This window comes from Fukomys damarensis, unplaced genomic scaffold, assembly GCF_012274545.1.
Source record: "Fukomys damarensis isolate Sample0158 unplaced genomic scaffold, DMR_v1.0_HiC HiC_scaffold_6, whole genome shotgun sequence".
Taxonomy (NCBI): domain Eukaryota; kingdom Metazoa; phylum Chordata; class Mammalia; order Rodentia; family Bathyergidae; genus Fukomys; species Fukomys damarensis.
In genome coordinates this window covers 29,805,649-29,829,110 of record NW_022900918.1, presented here as the reverse complement: position 1 = coordinate 29,829,110, position 23,462 = coordinate 29,805,649, and the positions used below count along the sequence as shown (strand labels likewise).

The following is a 23,462-nucleotide window of genomic DNA, read 5'->3' as shown; positions in this document are numbered from 1 at the left end:
TTCTGTCATAGGTGTCGCTTTTTCACCTAAAGGAAGTTGCACACGGACCTGGATAAATGATACTAATCTGTATTACAGTATCTCACTTTACTTAATGCTGTTTTTGCTTCTCACAGCTGACTGATTTTTGGGATCTGTAAAAACATTGGACAAGGTTCTTGCAAAACTGGTTGTCAAATCCTAAATTCTGTAGATGTTCCAAAAATCTTTGAGCTTTAAAAAATGATCCCTGCCATGCAAATGTTTTATTTTCTAGAAAGTTCTTATCCTTGACAGATACATCATATTCATAAAATACTTTTGTCTTAGCTTATTTATTTATTTATTTATTTTTGGTACCGGGGATCGAACTCGGGTCCTTGCACTTGCAAGGCAGGCAAAATACTTTTATTTTAGAGGTCAACTACTTTATATCTTTTGGTTGACTGGGCCTTTCCAACACAATGAAAGCTTTCTTATCAAATTTGTTTTATACTTGGAAGATAAGGCATGAATAGTTTAATTCAGATAGCAAGGCAGTCCATAGTAGAAGTAAATCTCCTATAAAGAAGTATATCTTGGGCTGGGAATTTAGCTCAATGGTTCAGGCACCTGCTTTGCAAGTGCAAGGACCTGAGTTCGATTCCTGGTACCAAAAAAAAAAAAAAAGGACTGAAAGAAGTATATCTTAATATCTTAACACTTTGATTCCCTAGCAATATAATTTATGAATTACTGGTATTGAAAGATTTATTTACTGTGAAAGATACTTCACGTGATTACAAATATAGTTTTTATAGTATATAAAAGATATATATATATACACCATATATCTTTTATGATATAGCTATATGATACATATTCTATAATTAAGCCATAAAAACATTCCAACTATGTAGTCCTTAGAAAAGATCAGGTTAAGGCTGATTGGGCAAAGACTTAATAAATAAGAAAACAGTCAGATATTCACGGATTAACTGTGTATAGAGGTGAGAGCCCTTCTCTTAAGAAATTTGCCATCAAATTGGGAAAACAGAAAAGTCTATGATACTAGTAGAAAGTCCTTGTGCAAAATACAAAGGCCTGCAAAACACTAACGTGAGGAACAAATTCATAAACATAAATTGTACTTAGGGCCAGAACAGTCATGGGCTTCTTAAAGAAGGCAGTGCCTGTGAGGTAGAACCATGGCGACCATATGGCTTGACAGTGAAGAGGAAGATTAGTTAGACGAAACTCCAAGAAGAAAAGTCCCAATTTCCTCCCTCGCCAATTTGCCTCAACTCTAAGTCAGACTCTTCTTCATTTTAGGGCCCCACTCCTCACTCCCAGGGCAAGGGAAGGAACACCATCACATCCAGGGCGGAGCAACTCCATTTCAGAAAGCAGTGCTTTACTGGATTCTGCTTGCAAACGTTTAAAAGAATTTGCCCATTGCCACTTTGGGGGAGCCACCAACAATACGCTGGAAGACTGGAATCAGCCAAGGTGGTACATTGACCCTCCAGAGATCCGCAGAACCAGGAAACACCTCTCCCCGCCCACCACACTCTTCAGTCATTAAACATTTACCAGCCGTGGGCATTTCTCATTCAGAAAATGATTAATTAGCTGTGTGTGAAGTAGAGAAAGGAGGTGGACTAGCGTGGGAGAGAAGGAACAGTACACGAATCCGAAAGCAAAAAGACAATGGCAGGAAATCACCTATAACCGTAAAGAAGAGTGAATCATCTAGGAATAGACAGGAAAGAGGTGAGTCCTAGAGGGGATGGGAATCAGATACTCATTATCTTTAAATGAAAGTAGAGGTGCTTAGAGCTACGTGTATGAGTGCTGAATTAAGACACTAACATTCTGGTTATAATCAGTCCCTCCTCTGATGTTTTTTGCTGTGTTGCCCAACCACTTGTTTCTCTGTTCACTGGAGCAGATCTTAAACAATCCTTACAGAACTGGCCCTGCTGGCAGACACTCTGAGCTAGCATTCACCTTAGAATTAAAAGATATCTTGGTGGTGACCTCATTACACTCAGTTTTCATGGAAGGACGTGAGCTCTGCCCTCCTGGCTCAGCTCCTGTTAAGATAGAGAGATCCGTACTTAGATGGCTGCATGGAATGGCTGACCTTCATATTCGCGCCACTGTGCAAAGATCTAGTTTGTCCAGTGATATGTGCATGACTTCTTTCCCACAAAATTTGTCTTTTCCCCCAGAATTCCAAAGCTTGCCTATCATCTAATTAGTTGGCCAAAACAAAATGTAGGGGCCACTTCTGGTTCCTCTGTCTTCCTTATTACCTATGTGCAACCAGTCAACTTATCATCTTCAGTATCCGTCTCCAGTTATCACTTCGTTAGGCTGGTTCTTGTCATCTCTTTCTCTAGATTCCTGGAAAAACTTCCAAATTATCTGGTGTCTTTTGCCTTTAGTCTCATCATCCTCCAATCTGTGCTTCACACTAGGGTCCATCCCATTTATAAAGCACAAATAAAATCATGTCTGTTCTCTGTTCCACCAAAAGTTGTTCAGAATTTTCATGATAAAGTTTAAACTCTTCATAGCAGCACAGAAGGCCCCACACCACAATGCGTATCTAGTTCTTCACCCTCATCCCTGCTGAATCCTCCACAGGCACTCAGATCTTCGGCTCTTCCGACGGTCTGCTGATTCACACCTCAGCACATTTGCATGTTCTATGCCGACAAACTGGAATTCCACCTAACTCCTCTGTTCCCATCACCTTCTTCATCCTTTACCTAATATCTACTCAGCTTTCAGAATCTACCTCGAAATCATCTCTCAAAGGAAATCTTCAGTGATATCCAGATTGATCCAGATATCCCACTCCCCTTGCACCTTTTACTTTCTCTGCTCCAATGGCTCCTGTGCACATTTATATCACAACCTGGTCCTATTTTTGTGCACCTGTCTGCCTTATTACATTGGAGTCCATTTTGACCTTCTGTCCCCTTATTACATTGGAGTCCATTTTGACGTTCTGTCCCCTTATTACACTGGAGTCCATTTTGACGTTCTGTCCCCTTATTACATTGGAGTCCATTTTGACCTTCTGTCCTCTTATTACATTGGAGTCCATTTTGACCTTCTGTCCCCTTATAACATTGGAGTCCATTTTGACCTTCTGTCCCCTTATTACATTGGAGTCCATTTTCACGTTCTGTCCTCTTATTACACTGGAGTCCATTTTGACGTTCTGTCCCCTTTGCCTGGCTTTGTGCTTGATATATCTTTGGACAACTGTTTGTCAGAAATTTGATTTCCTTTGTACCTGTAATAGGTAGCTTTAGAATATCGAGATTACATATGATACAGGAAGTAATATGATAAAGTACTCAGTGAGCTCACAGAAGATATAACTAAACCGATAATAGACTTAATATATAAAATAATCAGTGAGTTTACAGAAGACACCGAGAAAAAGATGGCTGGACTAAAATAAACAAAATGATATAAAACATGAATGATACAAAACAGTCCATGAAAAAATACAAACAGAAATCCAGGAGATTAAAAATTTTGTTGAGAGTATGGGCAACAGAACTGACCAATGTGAGGACAGAGTGTAAGAACTGGAAGACAGGGCTGATGCCAGTGACTGCATACTCAGAGATATCTTAAAAACAAAAAGAGAAAATGAAAAATGATTCAAGAGCTGCTAGGTGATGCAAAGAAGACTAAGATTAATTGGAATTAGTGAAAACTCAGAAGGCAGCACAAATGGAGTTTAAAAATCTGCTTACAGAAATAATAGCAGAAAACTTTCTAATATGGGAAAAAGATTTAACATACAGATAAGTGAGGGCTAAAGAACCCCAAAGACCCACAATCAGAAAAGAACTTCACATCTTATGTAAAAATCTCAGAAGTTGCTGGGGGTGGTGGCACACGCCTGTAATCCCAGCACTCGGGGGGCTGAGGGAGGAGGATCGCTGTGAGTTTGAGACCAGACTGAGCTACATAGTGAATTCCAGGTCAGTCTCAACTACATAGTGAGACCCTGTCTCAAAAAAAAAAAAAAAAAATCTCAGAAGTCCAACATAAAGCCAAAATCTTAAAAGCTGTTAGAGTAAAGCAACAAATAACTTCCAAAGGTAAATCCAACAGAATTAGAGCAGATTTCTCAACACAAACCAAAAGGCCAGGAGAGCTTGGAGTAAAGTGTTTAAAGACTATACAAAAACAACTTTCAATCCAGACATATATTCTACAAAATTATCTTCCAAAATTGATGGAGAAATAAGGCATTCCTATGACACAGAGAACTTTGAGAAATTAATAATCATCTAACCAGCACTAGAAAAGGTCCTCAAGGATAACCAAGAAAGACCCAATGAAGCTTCCAGTACCAAAAAGTCTAATAGAATGAATACACTAGTCAGGGTGAGTAGTTAAGAACAAGGGGGAAAAGGGACTAAGCAAAAGGAAAATAATGTGATAACAGGAATAAGTCACTATCTTTCCGTAATAACTTTCACTGTGAACGGTCTCAGTTTGCCACTCAAAAGACACAGATTGGAAGCTTGGGTCAAAAAGCAAAACCCAACAAAATACTATATTCAATAAACACATTTAATCCAAAAAGACATTCAAAAACCAAAGGATGGGGGAACTCGGTCAGGGCCTTGGAAAGCGTCCCTGCCTCACACTGGCCTATTACTCGTGTCTGTTTTAGCCAGAAGCGTCCCATCGTCATCAGGCTCTGTGCCAGGAGTCACTGCCCTTTTCCGACCACCATGTAATGGCTTTGGACCGCCTTCCATGGGCTATGTACAGGCTATGAAGCCACCCAGTGCCCAGGGCTCCCAGAGCACCTACACGACTTGCTTTCAGTCACAGAAGAGATGGGCAGAGAGATCCGGCCTACCTATGCTGGTAGCAAGAGTACCATGGAGCGCCTGAAGAGAGGCATCATCCATATCATCCATGCCGGGGCTCTAGTCAGAGAGTGCCTGGCAGAGACGGAGCGAAACGCCCGCACGTAACAGGAAGCACCTTGGCCTCAGCGTCTGGACCTTTCCGGCCACTGCAGAGCACCTGCTTCTCCCTGGCCTTTGCCCCAAGTTGCACTTCCTGTCCTGGGCTTCCTGTCCTGTGTCCCTTGGTGGGTGCCCTCCAAAAACCAGGGAGCAGCACTCACTCCAGTTGGCAGCACTAACTGGGCGCTCCCCCTGCTGGAGTTAGCAGTGGGGTCACTGTGAGTCCCATCCATGATCTGCCAACAGTGTTGATCCATCTGGAGCTTTCTCTTTTCTGTGACCCCCACCACTCCACACTTCTCACCACTTAGTTAGGCCTCCTCCCTCAAAGGGGTTCAGAAGGCCCATCACCTCCCTGCCTTGTCTCCAGGGCCATAATGACTCTTTTCTTGGTATGTCTTTTGCTAAACATACCCTTTTTATATTAATAAAAGATAATTTGGAGTTGTTCTCTCTCTCAAAAAAAATCAAAGGATGAAAAACAATATTCCATACAACAGGAGAAGCAGAAGAAGCTATCTACATTTCAGACAAAATAGATGTCAAGCCCCCCAAAAAAGTCAGAAGAGGCAAAGGAGGTCACTACATATTATAAGCATATATACCCACCTTCATAAAACAAACACTACTGCATACAAAAGACAGATAAACATCAACACAATCATAGTGGGGGAGCACTATACCCAACTGTCACAAATAGACATATCAATTAGACAAAACATCAATAAAGAAACATCAGAGATGAATCAAACCTTTGACTGAATGGATTTAATTAATACTTAAAGTGTTCCATCTAAAAACAGAGCACACATTCTTCTCAGCAGCACATAGAACTTTCTACAAAATACACCACATAAAGCATGATAAGTAAGTGCAAAAAATTTGAAATAGCCCCATGCATATTATCCGGTCATAGTGCAATAAAACTACGTCACTGGTAAAAGAAACCAGAGAAGTTATGCAAACACATGGAAATTAAACAGTATACTCTTGAATAGTCAATGGGTCACAAAAGAAATAAAGGAAGAAATTAAACAGATCCTAGAATCAAATAATAAGGCCAATAAGACATAAAAGAATCTATGGGACACAAGGAAAGCAGTTGTAAGGGAAGTTTTATAAGCTGCTGAATGCTCACATCAGAAAAACAGAGCGTGACCAAATAACCTGGTGATGTACCTCAAGATCCCAGAAAAACAAGAAAAATTCCAACCCAAAGCTAGTACAATAAAGGAAATTATAGGAATCAGAAGAGAAATTAATGAAATTGAGATTAATAAATACAAAGAATCAATGAACTGAAGGGCTGGTGCTATAAGAATAAACTTAGAAGAAAAGATCCAGATCAATTAAACTAATACAAAGAGTTGAAATCACAATAGATACTACCAAACTCCAGAAGATTATTAGAAACTACTCTGAAAACCTGTACTCCAGTAAATTAGAGAATCCAGAAAAAAGGAATAGATTCTTAGATAAATATGACTTATTAAAACTGAACTAAGAAAAGGGCCGGGGATTTAGCTCAGTGGTGCCGCTGCCTGCTTCACAAATGCAAGGACCTGAGTTTGATCCCTGGTACCAAAAAAAAAGAAGTTCTAGAAAACTGAACCAAGAAGGTGTAGAAATCCTGAGTAATCCAAAAACAGGCAATAAATTGAAACAGTAATAAAAACGTACAATGAAGAAGTGCCCAGGACCCAGAGGATTCACCCCTGAACTCTAGGAAAGCTTCACGGAAGATCTAATGTCAATGGCTCTTACTCTGTAATGCATTTCAAAGTAGAGTACTCTCAAATCCATTCCTGGAAGCTAGTATTGTCCTGATTCCAAAACCAGACAAGGACCCCATCAAAAAAGAGAATTACAGACCAATCTCTTAAATAAACATAGATGTAAAAATCCTCAACAAGATACTAACAAAGTGTGACAAATCATTGGAAAGATCATACATCGTGACTAAGTAGGATTCATCCCAGGGATTACACATGCAAATCAGTAATGTAATACATCACATAAACATAAACAAAAAAATCACAGGATCATCTCAATAGACACATACATGAAAAAACCCTTTGACAAAATACAACATCCATTCATGATCAAAACCATGGAGAAAATAGAAGGACTTTATCTCAATCTGATAAAAGTCATTTATGATAAATCTACTATCAACATCATATTAAATGGAGAAAAGCTGAAAGCTTTCCTTCTAAAATTAGGAGCAAGATAAGGATGTCCACTATCACCACTCCTGTACAATACATTACTCAAAACATTAGCCAGAGCAATCAGGCAAAAGAAAGAAATAAAAGGGATAATGTATCAGAAAGGAGGAGGTCAAATTATTGTTATTTTCAGATGACCAGATCCTCTATATAGAAGGCCCAAGAAATCTGACCAAAAGGCCCCTAGAATTAATAATCAAATTCAGTAATGTAGCAGGATACAAAGTCAGCACACAAAAATCAGTAGTGCTCTTGTATAGCACTAATGAACTCACTCAGAAAGAAACTAGGAAAACAGTTCCATTCATAATAGCGGCAAGAAAAAGAGCAAGGGCTGGGGATTTAGCTCAGTGGTGCCACCACCTGCCTCACAAAGGCAAGGTCCTGAGTTCAATCCCTGGTACACACACACACACACACACACACACACACACACACACACACACACAAGAAGAAGAAAAAGAAAAAGAACTAAGTAGTTAGGAATTAACCTAACTAAGGAATTGAAAGAGGAGATCAAAAAGGACATCAGAAAATGGATGTCTTGTTCCCGGATAGGCAAAACCAATATTGTCAAAATGATGTACAAAACTGATGTACGGATTTAATACAATTGCTATCAAAATACCAAAAGCACTCCTCACAGGGCTAGAGAAGACAATGCTAAAATTCATAGGGAACTAGAAAAGACCCAGAATAACAAAAGCAACCCTGGGCAAGGCATCACAGTTCTGGACTTCAAGTTATATCAAAAACCTGCAGAGGGGGCTGGGGATTTAGCTCAGGGGCACCGTTTCTGCCCCACAAATGTGAGGTCCTCAGTTCAATCCCCCATACCAAAAAAATAAAACCAAACCAAAACGAAAAAAACTCCGTGGTGATAAGCGCATCGTGGTGCTGTCATGAACAGACGGATGCACTGATGGAATGGAACAGAGGGTGCAGAAACAGCCCTAGGCAATTCAACCATCTGATCTTTGGCAATGGGCCGAAAACATACACAAAAGGAAGAATAGCTTCTTAAACAAATGGTGTTCGGATAACTGGCTACCCACATGCAGAAGACTGAATCTAGACCTGTGTCTCTTGCCATGTACTAAACTGCAGAGGACCCCGATATTGATGATGCCAGGAGCAGGCTGTGAAGAGTGAACCCCAGGGCTGGCTTGTTCGGAGCAGTGAGTCTGGCAGAAGCCTACATGCTGAGGTCAGAGTAAGTCGCACCCAGATTCCGTTCCCACAACTAAAGCCTTCAGAAGGATGATGTTCTAATCACAGTCATATATTTCGTCTGTTTCGTTCCTAACTCGAGAAGGCTTTATCTTCTTCTTTCTGAGCCTTCTTTCCATTCATTTCCATAGAAACCACAGGTTGCCTTTACCCCTTTACCCCAACTGATTGCCAATAAAAGTCCGTGCCAGGAACTGTTCAGAGCCTTTGTCGGTTGCTCCAGCATTGGTCGTCCTGGCCCCTGCTTTCTCTCTCTTAGATCTGTCTCCTAGTGTATTTTTTTCTCAGGTCTGCATCCCACACTGGGAAGTGGGGACTGAAACCTAACTACAGGGGTCTCTGGCACTAAACTAAAATCAAAACAGATCAAAGATTTAAATGTTAAAACAAACAACTTGCTGGAAGATAAAATAGGTAAAACTCTTGTCTATAGACATAGGTGAGGATTTTCTAAACAGAACTTCAACTGCACGAGAAACATGTAACATAAAGAATCAACAAATGGGGATTATATCAAAAAAGCTTTTGTACAGCAAAAGAAACAACCAATAGAGAGAAGAGACAGCCCACAAAATGGGAAAAATTTTGCCCACTATTTCTCAGAGGACTAATCTCTAGAATATATAAATAACTCAAAAAAGTTAGACACATTAAAATAGAAAACCCAACAAAAATGTGCAAATGAAATGAAGAGACACTTCTCAGAAGTACCAATGGCCAATAAATACATGAAAATATGTTTAACATCTCTGGCAATTATAAAATGTAAATTAAAACAACACTGAGATTCTAGGTTATTTTGGAAAGATAAAGGAGGAGACCCAAATTCATCAAGAAGTTAAATGATTATAAATGCTAGTGAGGCTGTGGGGAAAAAAGGAAGCCTTCTACACTATCTGAGGGAGTGTAAACTTTAGTACACTATGGAGAACTAAAAGGAGTAACTTCATTCAGCCCAGTTATTCCACTTCTAGGTATATTCCTGAAAGAATTAAAGACATCATATCACAGAGATATGTGCACATCAATGTTTATAGTAGCACAGCTCATAACAGCTAAATCTTGGAAGTGGGGGTATAGTTCCCTCAACAGGTATCTAGGTAAAGAAAATGTAGTTATACACTATGGGGTACTACTATGTCTTCAAGAAGGATGAATTTGAGTCATTTGTAAATGAATGCACCTTGAGACCATAACGTTAAGTGAAATAAATGAGACACGCTAGCTTACATTTCAGGATTTCTCTTATATAAGAAAGCCTAAATATAAATAACTTATAGAAAAAAATAAAGGGTCATAGGAAACAGGAAGATAGATCTTTTACACGAGGGAAGGGGACCAAAAGATGGAAGGATTGGGGGGGGAGGGGAAGGAAGGGAGATTTGAAAAAAAGAAATAAGATGTGTTATGCACATGTACCAACTCTCCATGCTGAACGTAATGATTATATACTGCAAATGCGCTGATACAATACATTTTTAATAACCCCAGCAGAGAGAAAGAAGTAATAAAGATCAGAGCTGAAATTAAGGAAAATAAACTCTAAAGAACAAAACAAAGTCTCAATGAAACAAAGACTTGGTACATTTAAAACACAACATAAGGAGATTGGTCAGTCCTTCACCAAACTAATGCAAAGAGAGAGGAGACCCAGATTCATACAGTTAGCAATGAGAAGGGAGATGTTAAAACAGACATCATTAAAATCCAGAGAATTACTGGGGACTATTTTTGAAGTCCTATACACAATAAGCTGGATAATCTAAGAGAAACGGGTAAATTCCTACATATATAGGATCTGCCAAAATTGAACCAAGAGGATATAAAAAACCTAAACAAATTGATAACACATAAAAAGATTGAAGTGGTAATAAAAATTTCCCCAATGAAGAGAAGTCCTGGATTCTCTGCCGAAATTTACCAGAGTCTTTAAAAATATATATACCAATGCTTCTCAAATTGTTTTGTGAGATAGGAAGGGAAGGAATGCTTCCAAACTCATTCTGTGACGAGTTCATCATTCTGATACCAAAACTAGATAAGGACTCCACAAAAATGAAAAGACAGTCTAATATCGTTGATGGACATAGACACAAACATGCTTACTATAATACTCATAAGTCCAATTCACATTGAAAAGACCACACACTACTTCCAAGTCTCTTTCATTTCTGGGATACAAAGATGGTTCTGTATATACAAATCAATAAACACAGTACACCGCATAAGCAGGATCAGGATAAAAATCATGATTATCACAATTAATACAGAAAAGCCTTCAATATAATTTAACTTCCTTTCATGAAAAAAACCCTGAATAAATTAGGTAAAGAAGGGTCGTACCTCAACTTAATAAAAGCTATAGATCACAGACTGATAACTAACCTCGCAGGGAGTGGGAAACAACTGAAAGCATATCCTCTAGAATCAGGAACGAGACAAGGATATCTGCTCTCACTACCTCTGTTCATTATAGTAGAGGGGTTAGGGTGTAGATGAGTGCGGATCAGCGCTTAGTTTACACATAAGAGGCCCTGGGTTTGATCCCCAGCACTAGAGAGATGGGGCTAGGTGGGTATAGTACTTGCAGTTTTAGCCAGAACAAGTAGGCAAGAGAGAAAGAGACAAATAGGAAAGGAAGAAGTCAAATTATCATCACATGCAGATGAGATGATCCTAAGCTTAGAAGACCCCAAAGGCTCCACCTAAAGACTTTTAGATATGATAAACAAATTCAGTAAAGAAGCAGGATACAAAAACAACACAAAAATCAATAGCTTTTCTACCCACCAATAATGAGCTCACTGAGAAAGAAATCAAGAAAACAATTCTATTCACAGTATCCTCAAATAAAATAAAACATCTGGAAACCAACGCCAAAGAGGCAAAAGTGTAATGAAAACAACAGAACACTAAAGAAATTGAAGAAGACACTTCTTGGAGAAAGAAGTAGGAAGAGCAGATAAACATATGAAAAAATGTCCAACATCACTGCCCAAACTACAACATGCTGAGATTCCATCTTAATCCACAAAGCATGGCTGCTATCAAGAAACCAACCAATAACAAATTCTGGTGGGGGATGTGGGGAGAAAGGAATCCTGCTCCATTGTTGGTGGGAGTGCAGACTGGTGCAACCACTGTGGAAATCAATGTGGAGATATCTCAATGAACTAGAATTAGAGGTTCCATTTGACCCAGCTATTCTCCTGCTGGGTATCTTCCCAAAAGAATTAAAAGTATCATACCACAGTGATATATGCTCACCCATGTTTATAGTGACACAGTTTGTAAGAGCTAAAACTTGGAAACAGCCCAAATGTTCATTCATTGATGAATAGATGAAGATGTGGTTTTTTAATAAAATGGAGTATTACTCAGCCATAAAGAAGGATGCGCTTTAGACATTTATAGCTAAATGGTTGGACCTTGAGACCATACTCATAAATGAAATAAATCAGACACACGATTTTAAATACCTCATTGTTTCTCTGGTGTGAGAAACTGAAAGTGTAAATCAGGACTAAAATGTGTAACAGGTATTGAGAAATAGGAAGAAACCGTTCAAATGAGAAGGGCAAAAAGGGAGGGGAATGGGGAAGAAAAGAAGGGACAGCAAAAAAAGGACAGAAGAAAAAAATGGAAACAAAGCTTTTGTAAATAAGGAAGGGATGAGGGGATGAAGGGTGGGGGAAATGGAAAAAAAGAGAAGGAAGAAACATCACAAACAGGTACAAATTTCCTATGATGAATGTCATCATATATAATATGTGAATGAAATGTACCAATAATTGTTTTGCTTTAAAAAAAGAAATTAAAGAATACACTAGAAATGGAAAGAGCTTCCATGTTCATTGATCAACAGAATTAATATTGGTATTGTTAAAATAGCCATATTACAAAGAGCCATCTACAGATTCAATGTAATCCTCATCAAAATACCAATGATGTTGTATGTAGAACTAGAGAAAAACTAAAAAATTCATCTGGACACATGAAAGACCCCAAATGGCCAAGAGAATCTCGAGTGAAAACAGTGCTGGAGGTATCACAATACCCAATTACAAAATATGCTACGGAGAGGCATTAACAAAGACAGCATGGCACTGGCAAAAAATTAGACACTTAGACCAATGTAACAGAATAGAGGACACAAAAATAAACCCACACAGGTACAGCCATAAGATTCTTGTTAGAGAAATGATAGCATCTTTAACAAATGGTCCTGGGAAAACTGGTTATCCATAAGTAGATTGAAACTAGATCCCTAGCTCTCACCCTGTACAAAAATCAGTTCAAAATGAACCAAAAAATTAGACCCAAGAGCCTGGTGTGGTGGTGCACACCTGTAATCCCAGCACTCGGGAGGCTGAGGCAGGAGGATTGCTGTGAGTTTGGGACCAGCGTGGGCTACATAGTGAGTTCCAGGTCAGTCTCAACTACATAGTGAGACCTTGTCTCAAAAAAACAAAACAAAGCAAAACAAAACTAGATCCAAGACCTGAAACTTTGAAACTGGTAGAAGAAAATGTAGAGGAATTATTTGAACCCATAGAAATACATGGACTTCCTGACTAGGACTCCAATACCTTAAAAGAAGAATGTCAACAATAAACAAATGGGATTGCATCAAGTCAAGTTTCTGCACAGGAGTGGAATCAGCTAAAGAGAGAAGAGACAGAATGGGAGAAACATTCTACTTTCTGCTCTTCTGACAGAGGATTAATATCTAGTATATAAAGAACTCAGAAAACACCCAGAAATCAAATAGCCCAGCTAATAAGATCTGTAAGTGAATTGGGACCCTTCTCAAAAGAAGTAAAAAATGTGAACCAAGATCTGTCATGTAAGGGTATAAGATCCCAATGATGAATGTGACTGTACTGTAGACCTCAAAAGTACCAATAAACTCAATGAAAATTTAAAAAAAGAAGAAGTACAAATGGCCAACTAGTATATGAAAAAAGGTTCAAAATCTTTAGCTATGAGAGAAATGCAAACCAAATCTACACTGAGATTCCATTTCACCACAGTCAGGAGGGCCATCAACAAGAATACAAAAACAACAAATGCTGGCAAGGATGCGGAGAGAAAGGAATCCTTCTGCAGGGCTGCTGGGAATGTACGCTAGTACAGCCACTGAGGAAGTCAGTATGGAGGTCCTCAAAAAAGCTAAAACTAGAGCCGCCACGTGCCCCAGCTGCATCACTTTGTGGCACAGGCCTGGAGCAGTTCCAGCTGGCACGTTATAGGGCTTCCTGGACACCCGTGTTTAATGTGGCACAACTCCCAGCAGTCACACTACAGAACCGGCCTCGCCGCCCATCATCAGGTGAAAGGACAGGGAAGACGTGGCGCATATACAGAATGGAGTAGTAGCCACAGGATGGAATTCTGTCCTCTGCAAAAGAGTGGGTGCATCTGGAAACTGTGGTGCCGAGTGAAATAAACCAGACACTGAAGGATGAACGTTACCTGTTTTCCCTAGTGCGCGGAATCTAAAGGAGGTGACCAAAAAGTAGAAGGTAAGTTCTCTTCTTCTTTTGTTAAAGTTTATTGGCACACGGTACAGTCACATTCATCCCTGGGATCTTGTACCTTTACTTGATGCTTCTTGGGTCTCATTTCTTCCCCATTCCCCTGCCCTCCCTTCAACCTTCCACCCCTCAAAGGGAAGCTCTCACTAGCGCAGAGGAAGAGAGTAAGACGGGGGTAAGGGTGGGCAACAAGTGAGATGATATGAGCAAAATATAGTCTGTACATGGGACCTTCTCAGATATGAAAGGGAGGGCGGGGCAGAGGGCAGAGACTTGGGGTGAAAATGACCCCAGTGCGTTATATGCACATTTGAATTGGCCAGGGTGAAACCCATTCATCTGTGTAACAAATGTAAAAGTGAATGAAAACAAAACCAGAAGGAAAGACGTATAGTTATGATAAAGTGAGTATCTTAAAACAACAACAACAACAACAACACTGGATCTTATTCTCCTTGAAAATATCTACACTGAAATTTTGTCTGACTCCAATCGGAATGCCTATCGTCAAGAATACAAAAAATGTAAATGTTGGTGCAGACGCAACGGGGGAAACAAAGGCACCCGCCTACACTGCTGGAGGGCTGTGATTAGTACCTCCACTAGCAAGTCAGTGTGGACGTTCCTCACTGAACAGATTTCTCACACGATCCAACGGCAAACACTCCCTGGTCTATGTCAGAAGCAATCAAGGTCAGGATACTGTAGAGGTTTCTGCGTAGACATGTTTACTGAGGCCCAACTCACAAGAGCCAAAAGAATCAGTGTGGGTTCCCATCACCAAGAGAAGAGATGAGAGAGAGAGAGAGAGAGAGAGAGAGAGAGAGAGAGAGAGGGAGAGGGAGAGAGAGAGGGAGAGAGTGAAAGCTGGGAGCTGGTACTGGAAATTATCATATTAAATGATATAAGGCAGACCCAGAAAGATAAACATTGCATGTTTTCACTAATATGTGAAATGTAAAATCAAAGTGATGTCTATTAGACAAGAAAAAGGGAATGGGGAGTGTAAGGAAGGGTAATACGGGAGGTGGAAATGATCAAAATATAGTTATATGGGTGGGAAGACAGATCATCGAGCTTAAGAATATTGCTGCAATTATGATCTCAAGTGTCCTCGCAGATTTGGGATTTTTAAAACTCTTTTTCCTATACGAATTCTAGACAATACAAGTCTGGGAGTATATTGTTCTAGGGAGAATTGGAGATTTAGCAAAAATGCTTCCACTTTCTTCACTTGTGATTGAACAAGTCACCAAATCTATTTGTTTTAGGGTTAAAAGTAAAATACTATAGTGCGTAGAGGAGTGGGAGAGTTCTAAGTAGAATTCTACCATTGTGAAGGCCTGATATTAGTGATATGAATTCAAAGTAATCAATTAAGGGTGATAAGTTAAAGATGCATACTGTAATTCCTAGAACAGCTACTGAAAATACCAAGAAGTATAACTAAGAAGCTAACGGAAGAGGGGGAATGGAATATTTCAAAATATTCAATGAACACAAAAGATTAGAAATGAGAAACAAAAGACAGATGAAGCAAATAGATCCCCTCCCCCATGAGTTGAAGACTTAAACCCACCCACGTCAGTGATTACATTAAGTATAAATGGACCACGAAACATTTCAAGTGAAGGCAGAGTTGTGGGACTGGGTTTTTAAGCAATCAGATGTATTCAGTCAACTTCCTTGCTGCTAGGACAAAATACCTCACACCTACACCTTTAGGAAGGCAGGTCTATTTGGCTCATGGCTTCAGAGGATTCAGTCCATGGTCAGCTGGCTCTAAGGCAGAAACAGCATAGCTAAATGGCTTGGCAGAGGAAGACTTCTTGCTCCGTGGCAGCCAGGAAGTAGAGAGAACAAGAGCTAATGAGAGAGACATCCTCCAAAGTCACACCTTCAACTGGGGCCTACCTCCTAACGGCACATTGAGGTATGAATTCATGAATTGGTTAATGCACTGTTGCATATGGCTCCTCTGTGACCCCACCACCTTCCAGAGGCCACACCTCTAAACACATGAGACTTCTGAACACATGAGATATTTTAGATCTAAACCACGACACCCAATTATATACTGTTTATAAGAAATGCACCTTAAATGTAAAGGCACAGAAATCGAAAATCGGAAATATGGATAAAAGATATCCATGCAAATTCCGATCACAGAAAGTCAGGGGTGACCATGTTGGTTTCCAATAAAGAGGGCAAAGATGTCAAGACAAGGAGAACTGCTCGAAGTGATTAGGCTCGTTTCATTATGACAAATAATCAATTCTGGGTACATCTGCCCTTGATAGTGGCCCCCTCTTGCCAGCTTCTCCCTGCTGCCTCTCCCATCTTCTTCATTTGGCTTGGTTCTCCTCGTTTCTTAGCAGGCTGATTTCTCTCCCACATTCAATTCCCTCCCAACAGCAAGTTCATTTTTGAAACATACATGTGGCCCCTACTCTAATTAAAAATCAGGGGCAGTTTCTGGGCGTTAGCCCGATAAAGTCCAAATCCCTTCCGTAGCTTGTTATGGGGTCTCAGCCTTGACCCACACCTGCCCACCTCATCGTCCACTGCTCATCACTTGTGCTCTACCCATTCACAGCGAATGCTCCTTGTTTCTGAGCAAGCCATACCTCTCTGCATGTTACATTTCCCCTCCTACTTCCTCTGCATGTTACTCAATGCCTCCTCCTATGCAGCTACAAGCAGCGCATGAACTGACCGGGCCCTCACATTATCCCAGTCCTCCCTCCCTCATTCTGCTGCACTTACTCTGGTCTCATACAGACTTTTTAGGGTTGTTGCATTTGTTGTTTTTCCTGCTGGTATCTAAGCTTCTGTGTGTGTGTGTGTGTGTGCGTGTGTGTGTGTGTGTGTGTGTGTGTGTGTGTTACTGGAGCTTGAACCCAGAGCCTTCACACTAAGTTACATTCCCAGCCTTTTCCACTTTTTACTTTGAAACAGGGTCTCGCTAAGTTGCCAAGTTGCCCAAGCTGGGCTTGAACTTGCGATCCTCCTGCCTCAGCCTTCTGGAGGGTCTTGTGAATTTTATTCTCGGATGAATCCTCAGATCTTAGAACAGTGTCGGCATAGAGTAGGCGATCAGTAAACATCAGTAGAATAAATGAATGGTAGATAAGGGACTTTTTGCTGATGCTGAGTTCCTTTCTCTGTTGTGAAATGAACGGTCTTCTAATGGGTGCAGAGTTTAAATTCTGCAACATGAAAAGTTGTGGCGATCAGTTGCACAACAATGTGTATGTCCTTAGCACCGTCAAACTGAAAATTGTCAAGATGGTAAATTTTGTATGTGCCTACTTTTATTTTGCTACAAATAAACATTTTTGAAGAAAGTCAACAGAACATAAGGCTCTTAGACACATCATTGCTGTCTTTGTACTGTAAACGTAAGTTCTCTGTGGGACACTTTCTGCTGCAGTGGGGCTTGATGAGTATTTGAAGTAGAGAGGGCCTGGAGTGTTCGAGGCAACAGGAAGCTGGCTTTGGGGCGACCACGAGAATTCACAGAAATAATAACAAGAGGATTTGCTAATGATGCGAGTTGCTGAGAGCTGGACTGTGTGTTCCAAAGAAATGTCACCTCCGGTCATGACTTTGACCTTTTAGATAATTTCTCAGAAAAACTTGACTCTATTACTCCTCAAGTGCTCTAAGGATGTGTAACAAAAAGAAGCTGTGTTTTTGCTTTTTTTTTTTTTTTATAGTGAAGTTAATGGGCTGTGAGATTTTCCCATTGGCTGGCTTCTAAAAACCACCTAGAATTCCATTTCTTTCTTTGTCTCGTTCTTTAAAATACATTCATTAAGTTTAACAGTATCTCCATTTTCTTAACTTTTAGGGTTAACAAAATCATTTAGTTTTCTGAAGACCTCCCTTCCTTTCGCTGACATTTTCTGGATTCCTTCCTCCAGTCTTTAGAGACCCCTTTCTTTTGAGGGAAACATGTTTTCCAAACCTTACTCTTCGGATGCCAAAGTGCTGAATGGGTTTAAGGCCTTGGGATTTCCCCGCTGGCCCTAATCCCTTGCCCTCTTAGACCCTTGAAATCGCAGGAGAGGGTGGCATTGAAGTTTCACCATCTTGGGCCGTTTGGTGAGGTAAATATGGATTGCAGAGGCTGTGCCGTTCAAAGACGCTACAAGTACAAATGTGTGTGCTCGCGGCAGGGACGCCTGGCAGGCCTGCAACCCTCGGTGTGCGGCTGCTCTGTGCTTTGCAGAGTGACAGCTCTGCTTCCTGCCAGACTGAGGGCTTGGTGTGGAATCCTGGCCTGGAGCTCGGTGCCCCCTCTTGCCCTACAGCCCTGCCCCACTTCTGATTCCTGGCCCACACCTGCTTGTCTCGGTCGGTGTTTTCTTCCAGCACTGACGACAAACAAGGAGGCTGTGACTGAAAATCAGACTTGACCACGACACAGTTGTAAAATCTGATACGTAATCTACACAGAACTTAAATATTGCTACATATGACATTAGTAGTGTGATTCACTACTAATATGTTTATCAGAAACTTCTGCGGTAGGATGTTCAATGATATAATTATTAATAATAATATTTCACATTTATAGCTTTTTTTTTGAGTGCTTGCTCTGTGTAAGACTGGATCACTCTGGCCATGAAGCCTGAGAATGACTCTTCGATGTTTATCCTGTTTTCTAGTTGAGGAAACGGAGGCATGGAGTAACAGGGAAACGCCCCACAGTCCTACAGCCAGGAAGGTGGTGAGGCTGGGACTGAACACCGGAAGTCTGTTTTCTGACTCCCGCAGTCTGACCCAGATGCCCTCATAGCCTGCATAGCCACATGCAGAGATCCAAGCAACCTCACGTTCAAAGTATTTATAAAGAAAACTGTGTCTGCTGACTATATACAGACTTCTTTTCTTGTCATTACTCTTTAAACGCTATAGTATAACAACAACAGTATTATGTGGTATTAGCTTTTATAATAGTCTAGAGATGACTTAAGGCAGGCTATACACAAAAATTACATCCTTTTTTATGAGGCACCTGAGCATCCATAGATTTCAGCACCAGACAGGTACCCAGCACAAATGCCTCATGGATTCTTGGACAACTGTATGTGTCCAGGTGCCTCCTTCCCTAGGCACAAGGGAAAGACGAAAGGGTATTATGGACTGGAAGCCTGTCGCTCCGGCAAGCCATCTGTCACTGCTGTGACCCGGAAGCTGATGGTATTTGGGGGCGGGACCACTGGAAGGTAAAGATGTTAGATGAGAGCATGAAGGTGGGACCCCTGCAACCGGATCAGCGCCCTTCTAAGAAAAAGAGGGGAGACTAGAGCTCACTCGCTGTCCCCTCTTGAGCGCATATGATTGTCCGCAAAGACAATGATTGTCCGCATATGACTGTCCGCAAAGAAAGCAGGCTCTGGCCAGGAAATGAATCCACGGGCATCCTTATCTTGGAAGTTCAGCCTCCGGAGCTGTAAGAAGTGAACAACTGTTGCTTAAACCACTCAGTCTACAATATTTTGTTATAGCCGTGAAGCAAACTAAGATGGGGTAGTAGTCTTTACAAAGATCAACTTGGAAAACGCCCTATTTTGGCTCCCTAATGTGGAGAACCAACCACGCCTATTAGGAAATCAGAGGCTCTGAAAAGTCCTACAGTAAGGAAAGCTATTTGAATTCATTTAACAATTGCTTCTCTGAGTTTTTTGTCTACGGAACATCTCCCACATGTGAGTACCTCAAAGAACATGCTGGAAGGCATGAGCAACTGGACATGAGGCATACGAGTCAATGCATGTTTTCCATGGGACGTCACTGCCAGGAAGCCAGAAGTCGTCAAGGTGAAAGTTTTGGGGTAGATAAAAGCAAGAGGAAAGATGCAAAACAGGCAGAGAGATGGACAGAGGGCTGCATCCAAGAGGAAGGAGCCAAGTACACGGCAGGGAAGAGGAGAGCCCAGGCGTTCTGGGACATCTGGAGAAGTTAGGGGGAGAAGGAGTGACAGAGCTGTGCTTGGGTTAAATCTGGTGAGAAGTAACAGTTGAAGAGCAGCTCAGGGCCTGCCCTAGACAGAAGAGCTGATTTTAAGAAGAAAAAGGACGGTATAATATTAACTGTTACTCTGAATCTTGCAGGATAGGATAACATGTCGCTCAGAATGATGGTGCCGTCCCTGCCAGAAGGTGTTGCATGGGCGCCCACCAGAAAGTCAGTGCAGGGGCGGGCATGCGCACAGTGTGTGCTTAGCGTGCCACACACACACACACACACACGCACACGCACATGCACACACATACAGAGTACAGGCTCTTTTCCTAGTTTCTTTTTTAAAAAATAAGTCTATTGGTACAATTTCGATATACATAATGATCACATGCATCATAGGGAATCTGTACCCGACACAGGTTGATCCCTCTTTTTTCCCATTCCTGCCCCCTCTTCAACTTCTCTTTTGCTCCTTATTTACAAAGCTTTATTTCCATATGATCTTTCTTTCATCATTTTTTCCTTTTTCTTTCCTTCCTTTTCCTCTCCTTCCTCCCTAGCTCTCCTTTCCTTTTGAACAACTCCTTCCTATTTCACAATATCTATTATACATTTTGGTCCTTATTTACACTTTCAGTTTCTCACACCAGAGGGACAATGGGATATTCACACACATGCATCTGATTTATCTCACTTAAGAGTATGGTCTCAAGATGCATCCATTTAGCTAGAAATATCTCCAGCTTGTCCTTCTTTAGGGCAGTGTATAGTACTCAATTGTGTTTTTTTAAAAAACACGTATTTTTTTATCCATTTATCGGTTCCTGGACATTTGGGTTGTTTTCAAGATTTAGTTGTTACAAACTGTGTCACTGGAAACATGTCACTGTAAACACCCACGTGGTGTGATATGATGCTTTTAATTCTTTTGGGAAGATACCACGAAGGGAAATAGATGGGTCAAATGGGACCTCTAATCCTAGTTTTTTGAGGAATCTCCATTTTCCCATCCTTTTGCCCCACAACCCTGCCAGCATTTGTTGTTGATTTCTTTTCTTTTCTATTTTTTGAGATAGGGTCTCACTATGTAGAGGCTGACCTGGAACTCACTGTGTAGCCCAGGCTGAAAGCACAGTGATCCTCCTGCCTCAGCCTCCTGAGTGCTGGGATTACAGGCATGCGTGGCTCTGTTGTTGATTTCTTGATAGCAGCCATTCTTTCTGGAGTGAGATGACATCTCAGAGTTGTTTTGATTTGCATCTCTTGAATGTCCAGTGATGCTGACCACTTTTTAATATTATCTACTTGCCATTTGTATTTCTTCATCTGAGGAGAGTCTATTCATATCAGATGCCCATTTTTGGATTGGTTCTGTAAACCTGGAAGGTCTGACTTTTTTCAATTCTTTATATATTCTAGGTATTTGTCCTTTGTCTGAGGAACAGCTGGCTAAAATATTTTACCACTCTGTGTTGTCTTTTCACTCTGACACTTATTTTGCTGTGCAAAAGCTTTTTAATAAGATGAGATCCCAGTTGTTGATTTTTTGTAGCATTTCCCATGTGGTTGGAGTGTGGTTCATGAAGTCATTGCTGGCACCTGTCTTCAAGAGTTCTACCTATTCTCTCTTCTAGATTTAGTGTTTCTGTTTTAATATTTAGATCTTTGATCCATTTTTACTTTAGTTTAGTGCATGGTGAGAGACATGGGTTTAGGTTTAGTCTTTGGCATGTGGAAAGCCAGTTCTTCCAGCACCATTTATTAAAGAGGCTTTCTTTCTTCCAGTGAACGTGTTTTGTCCCTTTGTCAAAGATAAGGTGTCTTCATGTGTTTGGGGTAGTTTCTTCATCTTCTAATCTGTTCCATTGATCCTTGGGTCTATTGTTTTTTGTTTTTTTTGGTCAGTATCATGGTGTTCTTATCTCACTGTTCTGCAGTATAATTTCAAGTCAGGGATCATGATGCTCCCTGCCTCACCTTTGTTGCCTGAATTGCTTTTGCTATTCTAGGTCTTTTCCAGTTCCAAATAAATTTTAGGAATGTTTTCTCTGGTTCTGTGAGGTATGCTAATGGTATTTCAATTGGGATTTCATTAAATCTGCATAACGGCTTTGGGAGTGTGGCCATTTTCACTATGTTGGTTCTTCTTACCCAAGAGCAAGGGATGTCTTTCATTTTCTGATATCCTCTTCCATCTTTTTCAGAGTGCTGTAATTTTCACATGTAATGATCTTTTTACTTGCTTTGTTAAATTTATTTGTAAGTATTTACTTTTTTTGGATGGTATTGTGAAGGGTATTGTTTCCCTAATTCTCTCTCAATGAGTTTTTTATTTGTGTACAGGAAGGCTCTTGAGTTTTTTATCCAGCAATGCTACTGAATTTGATTATTACATCTAGAAGTCTTTTGGTGGAGTTTTTGGGGTAGTCTCTGTAGAATATCTTGTCATCTGCAAATAATAATTTAACTTCTTCCTTTCCTATCTTTGTTCTATTTATTTCTTTCTCTTATCTAATTTCTCTGGGCAGTGTTTCCAGGACTATATTGAATAGGGGTGGTGATAGTAGACATCTTTGTCCTGTTCCTGATTTTAGAGTGAAACCTTTTGTTGTTTGACCATTTAGTGTGATGTCAGCTGTTGGTTTGTCATAGATAGCTTTTATCACATTGAGATAAAGACCACCTATTCCCATTTTCTGTAACTTTTTAAAAAAATCACAAATTGTCAAATGCTTTTTCTGCATTTATTGAGATGGTCATGTGATTTTTGTCTTTGGTTCTTTTGATATGTATTACATTTATTGATTTGCATATGTTGACCCATCCCTGCATCCCTGGGATGAATCCTACTTGGTCATGTTGTATAATATTTGGGATAATTTACTGCCATCTGCTTACTAGTATCTTGCTGAGGATTTTTGCATCTATGCTCACTAGGGAAATTGGCCTGTAGCTCTCTCTCTCTCTCTGGTTGGATCCTTCTCTAGTTTTGGTGTCAGGGTATTACTTGCTTCAGAATGTTTTGGGAATATTGTTTCCCTTTCAACTTCATTAAAAAGTTTGAAGTGTAGTGGTTTTAGGTCTCTAGATTTCTTATAGAATTCAGCAGTGAAACCACCAGGACCTGGGCTCTCTAAATTTTCTTGATTTCTTTCCAGGGGATTAAAAGAAGTAAATCAAATAAGAGGCTCAGTTGAGCAAGAGAGCAAGAAGATCTGGCTTGGTCACAGTAGCACCCAAATAAATGTTTGCTGACCATATTGAAAGGATGGGGAGGGGAGGACACATTGCCTAATTTGGGTTTTGTATCCTTGAGATGACATAGCAATTATTGAATGATTAGATTTTTAAAAGAGTTTCTGCTTGTGGCAGGGTAGGGGGAGAAGGGAAAGGGGAGATCAGTGGCAGGAGATAGCAAATTACATAGAAAGCTGCTAAATCACTGTATAGAATCATGATGGGATTTCATGTCTGTTTTGATGGCAGATGAGAGGGCTAAATTCTATGGTCTTAAAGAC

At 40.4% G+C, this 23,462-nt stretch overlaps 1 protein-coding gene and 1 pseudogene across 1 annotated transcript in view; one reads left to right on the top strand and one right to left on the bottom strand.

Moving 5' to 3' along the window:
* Cldn10 (claudin 10) overlaps positions 1–23,462 on the bottom strand; it is a 133,013-nt gene that overhangs the window by 63,658 nt on the left and 45,893 nt on the right. The window lies entirely within an intron of this gene.
* Positions 4,733–5,322, top strand: LOC104866623 (annotated as a pseudogene).